The following is a 12,021-nucleotide window of genomic DNA, read 5'->3' as shown; positions in this document are numbered from 1 at the left end:
GCAGCCGGAGCACCGGCGAGTGAAGGAAATCATTCGTGGTATGCTCCGACCGCCTCTTCCTGCACTAAAGTCGGGCCTCACCAATCAGGTGCTGCTTCGACAGGGCAGTAGAAGGGCCCGAAGCAGCGTGTGAAGACTGCTGCACAGCTGCTTGAATCGCCAGTCGGGCCCGCGGTAAGGGAAGAGGGGGAGCGGCAGATGACTTGGGTCCCGGGCAGCGGAAAGTTGCTGGGCTCGTCGGTGGGGGCGCTGAGTGGCCGCGAACCCTCTCCTCCCAGACCCCCCCCCCCCCTGGAGGAACGGAGATCGGCGGCTACAGCAGTTGGCTTCGGTGTCTTCTATCCACTGCGGCCAACCCTAGCGGAAATAGGAAGTAGTCAGAGAGTGCGGGCCGCAGTGGACAGAAGACAGCAAAGCCAGCGTTAGCGCAGTGCAGTGCTTTTTTCTTTATTTTTAAAAGCGGGTGAAGCGGGTGAGCCGGCGAGAAGGAGGAGGTTGTGGTTTTGGCAGTGAGTGAGGGCGGGAGGGGGGGAGTCGCCGGCTGTGCTGTGCTTTCCCGATCTGTCCGCCGCATACGCACTCTGGCCACGGACCTACAGATCACGGATCAGGGATTACAGATCACGCAGGTCTGAGTGCGCATGCGCGGCTAGCGTTTTATTAAATAGGATACTAGCAGAAATGGGGCAAAAATGAAGGTTAGCCCATTTTTTAGGAAGGCCCAGCCTTATCATCTCTGTGTGCAACAAGAAGCTTTCTACCTGTGTACGTTTTGTTCATCTTGTTGGGGGTTGGGGATTTTTCTTCCGTCTGTTTCTTTTCTTGTTTCTGCTTATGGTTTCTTAAGTTCCTTGTTCTCTGTTCTGTAGTTCCTCTCTAGTGTTGTTTTTGGAATGAGTTGTAACGTGCTTTGCACTTTTATATTTGGGACTCATGATTCCGTAGACATTCCTTTCATGCTGGCAATTTGTGGGTTCACAGGTGGCCAAAGGACATGCATTCGTGATACTCAAGTTTCAATTTTATTAGGATTTTATATACCGCCTATTATCTAAGGCTAGCGGTTTTTACAATCAGGGACTCAAGCATTTTCCCTATCTGTCCCGGTGGGCTCACAATCTATCTAACGTACCTGGGCCTATGGAGGATTAAGTGACTTGCCCAGGGTCACAAGGAGCAGCAAGGGATTTGAACCCACAGCCTCAGGGTGCTTTCAGTTATGTGCCCCTCCCCCCAAAAATTCAGAATATTCCCTTCCCTAAACTACAGAATACAGCCATTAGATTAATCTTCAGATTGAAAAAAAGTGATAAGATTGCACCTTATTTACGTGAATTACACTGGCTACCTATAGAAGAGAGAATACTTTATAAATTCTATGGTATTCTCTTTACAATATGGTTTGGAGAAACTCCTGATTATATGCCACATCTCGTTAAATTTTCTAACAATCCATCTTTGAACCTAAAAAACAATGATTACTTTTCAGTATCCAGATATTAGGAACATTAAATATAAGAGAACTTTAAACTCCACATGGCCATATCAAGCAGCAAAACCGTGGAAAGCATTATCAACTAATATTAACCAGCAATCTAATTTTAAATGTTTCAAAAAAGACCTAAAGACCTATCTTTTTCAAGAATTTGTTACTAATAATTCCTAAATATAGTAACACTGGTTTTTAATTTCTATCACCATAATTACTTATGTAAACCACTGTGAACTTCATAGAGGTATTGGCGGTATACAAATAAAGATTATATTATATCTCTCCAGGTGGCTAGCATCTCATCTTCGTCTCTCTTCATCCCCTTCCCAGCCTAGCAGCTCGTCTCTCCCTATCTGCAGTCAGTGTTTCTCGCACATCTTGCCTCACCTCCTCTGAGGCTTCCCCCATGAAGAAATAACAGACTATGGACTTTTCCTCCAGGAATTTGCCCAAACCTTTCTTAAAACCAGCTACGCTCTCTGTTGCCAGAGGTTGTGGTAAAAGCAGATAGCGTAGCTGATTTTAAGAAAGGTTTGGACAAATTCCTGGAGGAAAAGTTCATAGTCTGTTATTAAGGCATAGGGGAAGCCTCAGAGGAGGTGAGGCAAGATGTGAGAGAAACACTGACTGCAGATAGGGAGAGACGAGCTGCTAGGCTGGGAAAGGGATGAAGAGAGACGGAGATGAGATGCTAGCCACCTGGAGAGATACAATACAATCGGGGGTTTGGAATTGCTAAAACCCTTGCTTTTCTTTTTTGTGCATAGCCAAGCAATGTTAGTGAATCAATCGCTTGGCTAGTTTGCGTGGGATTTTAGCTGATTTGCATGGCCGGATCGGAAAATGGGCGACTGAGGGGAAAAAACACGCGGTGAGCCGTTTTGTGCACCGGGGTCAGCAAATGCAGTCATCACTAAAGCTGTCAAAACAGGTTTAGCAACGATCGCTGGCTTTAGTGTGTTTGGGCCTAGGCCACACAAAGGGTCTATCTAGCCCAGCATCCCATTTCCAACAAAGGCCAGTCCAGGTCACAAGTGCCTGGCAGAGTTCCAAAAAGGAGCAAGATTCCATGTTACGTAATGCCAAGGAAAATCAGTTTCTTTCCCGATGTCTTCATTAATAATGGTTTGAGGACTTTTCCTCCAAGAACTTTTCCGCACCTTTTTTTAAACCCAAATACATTAAGGGCTCCTTTTACAAAGGTGCTCTAAGCATTTTAGTGTGCAGTAAATATTAGCACGCTAAACGCTAACACACGCATGTTAGTCTATGGACATGTTAACAGTTAGCGCAAGCGTATATTTTGCGCATGCTAAAATGCATAGCGTACCTTAGTAAAACAGGGGGTAAATGCTTTTACCACTTGCTCGGGCAAAGAGTTGACTATGTGCTCATTGGAAAAAAATATATTTTCTCTTATTTGTTTTAAATGGGCCAAATTCTCACATGGAGTCCGACACCCACTTCTGCTTCTCTCATATGCTATAAAATCTGGACCCCCCTAGACCCACCCCCAGGCTCACCCAGTTCCACCCATCCCCGCCCTGTTACCTCCCAGTCCCGTCCCCAATCTCCCGGTCCCCCCTCCCCCGCCACCTGCATGCCACGAAAAGGACAGGTCCGGGGAAATCCGGCCGTCTAGTAACCCTAGCCATGCCCAATCTTTCAAAGCAGTGCCACGGCCTTTCAGGGTTGTAACGATCACTCTCTGCAGGTTACCCCAGTGCTGTCCTTTTTGGAAGAGCTTAAAAGGTTTGTTGTGTGTGTTTCATTCTCTGCAGGTATCACAATTTTCCCTAAGCTGCGCAGGAGTCCTCCAACTGCATAACTGCCAGGGAGTGGCAAAGCTTCTGTTGCTAGGGAATGGGACAGATAGGTTCCCTGGAGTCAGTGGGGTAGTAAGGGGGGTGGCGCTGGCACCGGTCCTCCTCTCCGGGCCCCACCCCCCACTATCATCCACGTGCATCCCTTCCCTTCCCCTCCCCCATAACCTCTTTAATGTTCCCGGCACAAGGAGCAACCCCAACCTGCTGCTCGTGCCAGCGTCGGCTCTTCCTCTGATGTCACTTCATGGACCTGGCGCGAGCAGCAGGTTGGGGTTGCTCCTTGTGCCGGGAACATTAAAGAGGTTATGGGGGAGGGGAAGGGAAGGGATGCACGTGGATGATAGTAGGGTGTGGGGCCCGGAGAGGAGGACCGGTGCCAGTGCCACCCCCCTTACTACCCCACTGACTCCAGGGAACCTATCTGTCCCATTCCCTAGCAACAGAAGCATTGCCACTCCCTGGCAGTTATGCAGTTGGAGGACTCCTGCGCAGCTTAGGGAAAATTGTGATACCATGTGCCGGGAACATTAAAGAGGTTACAGGGGAAAACATAAGAACATAAGAAGTTGCCTCCGCTGAGGCAGACCAGAGGTCCATCTCGCCCAGCGGTCCGCTCCCGCGGCGGCCCATCAGGCCCATTGCCTGAGCAATGGTCCCAGACTATCCCTATAACCTACCGCTACTCTTATCTGTACCCCTCAATTCCTTTATCCTCTAGGAACCTATCCAAACCTTCTTTGAAGCCTTGTAACGTGCTCCGGCCTATCACAGCCTCCGGAAGCGCGTTCCATGTGTCCACCACTCTCTGGGTGAAAAAGAACTTTCTGGCATTTGTTTTAAACCTGTCTCCTTTTAATTTTTCCGAGTGCCCCCTTGTACTTGTGGTTCCCCATAATCTGAAAAATCTGTCCCTGTCTACTTTTTCTATACCCTTCAGAATCTTGAAGGTTTCTATCATGTCTCCTCTAAGTCTCCGCTTTTCCAGGGAGAACAGCCCCAGCTTTTTCAGTCTGTCAGTATATGAGAGGTTTTCCATACCTCTTATCAGTTTAGTTGCTCTTCTCTGGATTCCCTCAAGTACCGCCATGACCTTTTTGAGGTACGGCGACCAATATTGGACACAGTACTCCAGATGCGGTCGCACCATTGCACGATACAGTGGCAGGATGACCTCCTTCGTCCTGGTCGTGATACCCTTCTTAATGATACCCAACATTTTGTTTGCTTTTCTTGAGGCTGTGGCGCACTGTGCCGACGCCTTCAAAGACGTGTCCACCATCACTCCCAGGTCTCTTTCAAGGTTACTTACCCCTAGCAGTGATCCTCCCATTTTGTAGCTGAACATCGGGTTCTTTTTCCCTACATGCATGACCTTGCATTTCCCTACATTAAAGTTCATTTGCCATTTTTTGGCCCATTCTTCTAGCGTCGTTAGGTCCCTTTGCAGATCTTCGCAGTCTTCCATGGTATCAACCCTGCGGTAGAGTTTGGTGTCATCCGCAAATTTAATAACTTCGCAATTTGTTCCTGCCTCCAGGTCATTAATAAATATATTGAACAGGAGCGGTCCCAGCACCGACCCCTGCGGAACTCCGCTCGTGACCCCATGCCAGTCCGAGTAATGGCCCTTCACTCCAACCCTCTGTTTCCTGTCCGCCAGCCAGTTTTTGATCCATCGGTGGACCTCCCCTTGCACCCCGTGTCTCCACAGCTTTTTAAGCAGTCTTTCGTGCGGTACCTTGTCAAAGGCTTTTTGAAAGTCAAGGTAAATGATGTCAATGGATTCCCCTTTATCCACCTGTCTGTTTACCCCCTCAAAGAAGTACAATAAGTTTGTGAGGCATGACCTACCCTTGCAGAAGCCGTGCTGGCTCGACTTTAGCTGTCCATTGTTTTCTATGTGTTCACAGATACTGTCCTTAATCAGTGTTTCCATCATTTTTCCCGGGACCGAGGTCAAGCTCACCGGCCTGTAGTTCCCCGGGTCCCCCCTTGAACCCTTCTTGAAGATGGGTGTGACATTCGCAATTTTCCAATCCTCCGGGATCTCTCCAGTTTTTAAGGATAGGTTACATATTTGGCGAAGTGGCTCTGCTATTACGTTCCTTAGTTCCTTGAGTACCCTTGGGTGAATGCCGTCCGGACCTGGTGATTTGTCGCTCTTTAGTCTGTCTATCTGCCTGAGGACATCCTCTTGGCTTACCTCTAGTTGGACCAGCTTTTCATCCTGATCCCCATTTACAATGTCCTCCGAAGGGGCGCATGCGCATGGCATGAGGGAGCGGGGAAGGAGCGGGGAGGGTTGGGGGAGGGGCGCAAGCTCTCCGGGTGCCTCTCACTCTCGCTACGCCATCAGGCCCGAGGAGATGGGGGAGGGGTGTGTGTGCAGCCGGTACATTGCTCCAGGGCCTATGAAGCTCAAGGGGGCCCAACGAAGCCCAAGAAACATCACAAAAACCAAAATGTGTCATCTCAAGAAGGAGATGTCCTTACAGAGAACGGCGCGAGAAAGTTCGCGTACAAGATTGTGAAGCATTGAGTGAGCGCGAAGCGATAGAAGGCCGTGACAATGATCAAATACTTTTGAGTGACATAATATGGTGCATTCAAGATTCAACAAACAAAAACTTGTGAAAGTGACTATCAACGAGTGTTCTCACATGTTCATTCCTAGCTTCAAGCTTATAGCTCGGATTATTCCTCTTTGCTTTCCCACCGAATCCCGGGAGGAAGAAGAAAACGGGACACGAGCCACGCTATTTCATCATGGACTGCAAAGAAGACTTTACATGACAGAGAAGGAAGAAATAATTCCACAGGTAAAGTTCCCTGTAAATGCTGTAATTGTAGCATAAACAACGCATTATCATCACGTGTCTTTTTGTCTACGTTATTGAGAGATTTGAGACTTTAAACGGCTTGAAGGTTAGCGGAAAGACAATAGCAATATTATCCTAACTTTAGAACCACTAACAAAATTCTTGATAGCAATACGGCAAATTTCTATGTTCTATATTTCATTTCAGGTACCTGCCTTAAATATGTCATCTCAAAAATCTTTGTATCTCGGCGGCCCTGTACGCCACTGCCTGGAGTCCTGCAGAGTTTGTCGGTTTCTCACTATTGAAAATGTGATAGTGAAATAGCACCACCTGCTGGTAGGACTGTTCTGTAGGTGGAGGACTCCCATTCAGCTTAGGGCAGTGGTCTCAAACTCAAACCCTTTGCAAGGCCACATTTTGGATCTGTAGGTACTTGGAGGGCCTCAGAAAAAAATAGTTAATGTCATATTAAAGAAGTGACAATTTTGCATGAGGTAAAACTCTTTATAGTTTATAAATCTTTCCTTTTGGCTAAGTCTTAATAATAATATGATCAAGAAACTGTTTTATTTTACTTTTGTGATTATGATAAACATACTGAGGGCCTCTAAACAGGACCTGGTGGGCCGCAAGTTTGAGACCACTGGCTTAGGGGGAACAGGGGTAGGTATTCCAGAATTTTCATATCAATCCAGAATGCTACTAAATGATACAAGGGCTGCAACACAACTCTACAAAAAGAAATTGAAATTACTTAAAAAATGTATTTGCTGGGACGAAGAAGAGATATGAAAGAAACAGTTGGGAGAGGTTTTCCTGTCCACAGTCAATAGAAAACTGCAATGCAGTGGGTATCCAGGAAGGTGTGGAAAGCAGCAGGTGGGATCAGTGAAACATGAGGAAGAATCTAATCTTCTATTTGGGCAGTCGCTCATACCTATACAGGCTCAAGGCGACTGTAAATAGAGGTAAGAGGGGAGAGAAAGAGGAGGTGGATAGGTAAGAGGGAGAGGAAGGGGAGAGAAAAAGAGGGGAGAGAGGAGGAAGGGAGGAAAGAGAGAGAGGAGGGTAAAGGAGAGAGAAAGAGGAGGTGGATAAGGAGGAGGGAAAGGAAGGGGGAGAGAAAAAGAGGGGAAAGAGGAGGAAGGGAAAGGGAGAGAAGGAGATTAAATATCGAACAGATGGGTTTTCAATTTTCTTCGGAAGATGATGTGGCAAGGTTCAGTTCTGGTCTTTTCTCTAAGGCTCTTCCAAGTTTTGACTCCTAGGAAGGTAAGCATGGAGTGGAAAACTCGTTTATAGTGAAGATCTTTAGTGGATGGGAGATTTAGTAGCATCCGGTTGAGGGTTCTGAGGGAAGTAGACCATGCTTTTGAGAAGAGTTGGATGAGTGGGGCCGCAGAGTTTCCATAAAGTATGCGGTGAATGATGCAAGATATTTTGATTGTTATTCGTGATGGGATGGGTAGCCAGTGCATTTGTTCGATGATGGTTGTGGCTGAGTCATATTGTCTCAGGTTAAGATAAGTCTTAGGGCAGTGTTTTGGATGAGTTGCAGTTTGTGAATTAGAGCAGTGTTGATTCCCATGTAGATGGAGTTACAGCAGAGTTTTGCACGTAAAATGTAATGCTTAAAAAAAATACAGGATGTAATATCTATATCTTCACACTAGAGTTTACATATACTGTATAAGTCACAAAAGCAATATTCTTCTCTACAGGGACCTTCAGATAGTTAAAACTTTCTGATTCAAACGCTAGTCAGCCTGAATCCAATACACATCTTCACTGGTCTGGTTTGGGGGGTGGGGTTCTTCTCTTTTTATCTTTTATCAAAACTTCTTGAATACTATTTCAATAGAACATCTTAAAAGTGCTTCCTCTCCTACTGCAGTATATAAACTTCCTTAGCTACAGCTATATAAGATCAGCTGATTTAAACACAAGATTAAAAATAAAAAAAATACAGGGCCATGTATTTAGGCTGCAAAAACCTGAGAGACCAGTGCATCATAGAAGACCAGAACCTAGAAGGGATCATAAGTGATCATCTTAAGGAATCAACAAGAGGATAAGGCAAAAGTCATTGCGATGGGGATTAGATTGAGCAGGGATACAAACAGGAGAAACCGCCCTCACAACGATGAACAGCAAGTACAACAACAAAGGTGACCAATTGGTGTTCTGTCTCTTTATTGGTTAAAAAAAAAAAAAAAACTCAACACAATTGTGTTTCGGCCCACAAGCGCCTGCCTCAGGAGTCTTCCAGAGAAATGCTTTCTCCTCTCCTGAGCCAAAGTGAAATATGCAAGGAACTCTTTACAGTGTCCCGCTTGGCAATGTCCCACTGGCAGATCTTAGGACTGATTGTGTATCATCTGCCCAAATCTCATAATTCCCTGAGGACAACTGCAACAGATCAAAACAGCCCAACCTACCTAAACGACCGCCTCATCCAAACCACCTCTACCAGGCATAGAAAAACACACACCCCATTCACTTACCCCCCAATCAAAGAAGTAAAACGGATAAAACTATACAACAGACTACTGGCCCCTCAGGCAGCGAAGATAGACAACCAAGTCTCCAACCTATTAACAACAACCCCAGATTACAAGATGTTCAGAAAGGAAATAAAAACTATACTCTTCAAGAAATCCCTTAATAAAGCTTAATACCATGATAAAGCTTAACCCCCCTCTTACCATCCCCTCCCTAACCCCAGATCCTACTTTTCCCTCTCTTGGAAACCTTCTCTGATCTAACCCCCCTCTTACCATCCCCTCCCTAACCCCAGATCCTACTTTTCCCTCTCTTGGAAACCTTTCTTCCATAACTCTTTTTGTAATCCACTTTGAACCGAAAGGTAATGGCGGAATAGAAATCTGTAATGTAATCACCAATGGAGAGGAGAAAGCATTTCTCTGGAAGACTCCTGAGGCAGGCCCTTGTGGGCCGAAACACGATCGTGCCGAGTCTATTTACCAATAAAGAGACTGAACACCAATTGGTCTCCTTTGATTAGATTGAGCAAACAGGATGAGGTGTCTCTGGTGAGAGAGACATCATTTCTGAGCAGTGTTAGAGACCACACGGGGGACAGGTGAAAAGATCTAAATATGTACACCCTAGACTAGAGCAGTGTTTCTCAACTTGGTCCTGGAGTACCCTCTTGCCAGTCAAGTTTTCAGGATATCCACCTCAGTGCCTAGTTAATTTTTCTGAGGGGGGTTTTCTTCCTTTTTAGCAAGACTTCTCTGAAAGTTTTTTTTTGTTGTTGTTTTTTTTAAGAACCTGTATCTTTTTTTAATTTTAAATTTGTTTGTTATTTCAGTATTATTTAAATGGGTTACTCATAGGCTTCAATGGTGCCCACTGGGTGTTGTTTCCCTACAAGAAAGGATAAAATAAAAATATCAGAGAAGCTCTCAGCTACCTAATTAATTTTTTAAAATCGGTCAAAATAACAAAGATATAAATCTCTAAAGCCAGATTGCAAGCTAAAAGGGATGCAAAATGTATTTGACATGGAAAGGAAGGGATTTTGGTTAAGCCTTTTTTTCAATTGGAGCTCTAGTTACATTCAGGAACAATAAATATTTCCCTGTCCAGGAGGGCTTACGATCTATGATACTGCCTACATCAGACTGAAGAACTGAAAACAAAGAAATAACATCATGTTTCCTTTCCACCCTGAACATAGGTGCCAAAGGGATTTCTTTGGGTAAATGTGTGTTTTCTGTGGACTAAATTCCCCTATTGACTGTCAGAATAAACTGCACTTTCATTTGAAAATTCCTGTTGGGTTCTTAACTCTGCCCCTGCAAAGTAGGTGGGTGGGGGTAAAAACACCCTATGGCACACGAGATTTTCAAAAGGGACCCTAATGGAGCCTCTCTGCCTGAGGCATGTGCTTTTGCTGGAAGTGAAATATGAAATCTTAATGAAGTTTCTCTGACTTGGTTTCATTTTCCCCCAAGTTTGAAGCATGGGCTGAATTCCCCACTAGTGCTGCCCGATTCAGGAAAAAAAATTTCGATTCGATTCAGCCTATTGAATCAATTTTTCAATTCGTGTCAATTTTCCTGCCCAATTGGGTGGCTTTTTCCAAACATCCTGGTGGATTTATTTTATAGCCTCTTCACCCCCTTTGCCCTCTCCTACCTACACTGGTCCTGTGGTGTAAACAAAATAAACAAAAAATACTTTTCCTCTCTCTATTAAATCTTAGCTCACGTTTGCGGTCCAACACCAGCTCTGGAAGGATACACATTTCAAATCTGACATATTGTAATCGCAAAACAGAAAATAAAATTATTTTTCCTACCTTTTGTTGTCTGGTCATTTTTCAAATCTTGTTGGTCCCATGTTGGTCTGGTTGTCCTCTGATCAGGCTCTCCTTCTTTCTTCTTTCTCCGTGCTAACCATCCATCTTCCATCTCTGTCCTCCTCTTTTGTTTCCCTTTCCTCCCCGGAGGTCTGGCATCTTTCATTTTTTTCATTTCCATCCCCCCCGCAGCTGCAGCGATGGACCCCCATCATCCACAGATCCACCATCTCTCCTTTTCTCAACTCCTTTCATCCAGCATCTCTCTTCTGTGTTCCTGTCCCTATTCTCCTCTCCAGTACTGTCCCCATTGTATTCTGTTCCTATGCTCCCTCCATGCCCAGCATCTTATCTCTCCCCATATCCAGCTTCTTCTTTCTCCCTTCCTTACCTCCTGTATCCCCTTTCCCAGGTACAGGCTTTTTTCTACTATCTCTCCTGCCATTCTGCACCCTGCCCACCTATTTTGGAGCAGTATCTGTCCCTCTTGTACCCTTCCCCTTGTGGTCTTGCATTTCTCTCTCCCTCTCTCCATTAGTCCAGCACCTCTCCTCTGCTTTCCTCCCCCTCTTTTTGGTTTGGTCTCTCTCTTCCCTTCACTTCACCCCAGGTCTGGCATCTCCTTTTCCCTCTCTTACTCCTTCTCTATGCACAGGCCTGCCTCCCCACCGCCAAAGGAACTCTTCCTCCTCCTCCTCCCTCTGCACAGGCCTACCTCCCTGCCCTGAAGGCCTGCTCCCCACCACGAAGACCTGTTCCCCCCACGAAGGCACTTTCTCTCTTCCTCCCCACCGCAAAGGCCTGATCCCTCCACGAAGGCCTGCTCCCCCGCCACGAAGGCACTCTTTTCCTCCTCTCTGCCGTGGATGCCAGCTCCCTCCCATGAAGGCCTTTTCCTCCCACCACGAAGGCACTCTTTTCCTCCTCTCTGCTGCAAATGCCAGCTCCCCCCAGGAAGGCCTGCTCCTCCCCGCTGCTAAGGCATTCTTTTACTCCTCTCTGCTGCGAATGCCAGCTCCCCCCAGGAAGGCCTACTCCCCCCCCCGCCGCAAAGGCACTATTTTCCTCCACGAACGAATGCCTTCTCCCCCTGCAGCCTGCATCTTCCCCGCTCTTAGCTCCTTAATGCTAATAGGGAAGCTTGCAGACTCACTGGTGTTATAGCGATCCCTGCAGTTGCCCATGGTCCTCAGCGGCACATTCTCTCTGCCGCGATCCTGCCCCTGACGTCAGAGCAGGGGCAGGATCACGACAGAGACAACCTGCTGCTGAGGACCACAGGCAGCAGCAGGGATCGCTATAACACCATCAAGCCTGCAGGCTGCCCTATTAGCTTTAAGGAGGTAAGAGCGGGGAAGGTGCAGGCTGCGGGGGGGAGAAGGCGTTCGTTCGTGGTGGAAAATAGTGGTAAGAGTGGGGAAGCTGGGGGAGGCAAGAGCGGGCAAGCTGGGGGAGGCCTTTCTGACCGACCCTCCTCCCTCAAGCAGGAGCAGCAGCGGATGGCCAGCAAGAGGCAGCGCTGCAGCTCCTGCTTTAGGAAGGCATGGGGGAAGG

Source organism: Geotrypetes seraphini, chromosome 8, assembly GCF_902459505.1.
Source record: "Geotrypetes seraphini chromosome 8, aGeoSer1.1, whole genome shotgun sequence".
Lineage (NCBI taxonomy): Eukaryota > Metazoa > Chordata > Amphibia > Gymnophiona > Dermophiidae > Geotrypetes > Geotrypetes seraphini.
This window is presented reverse-complemented; position numbering follows the sequence as displayed.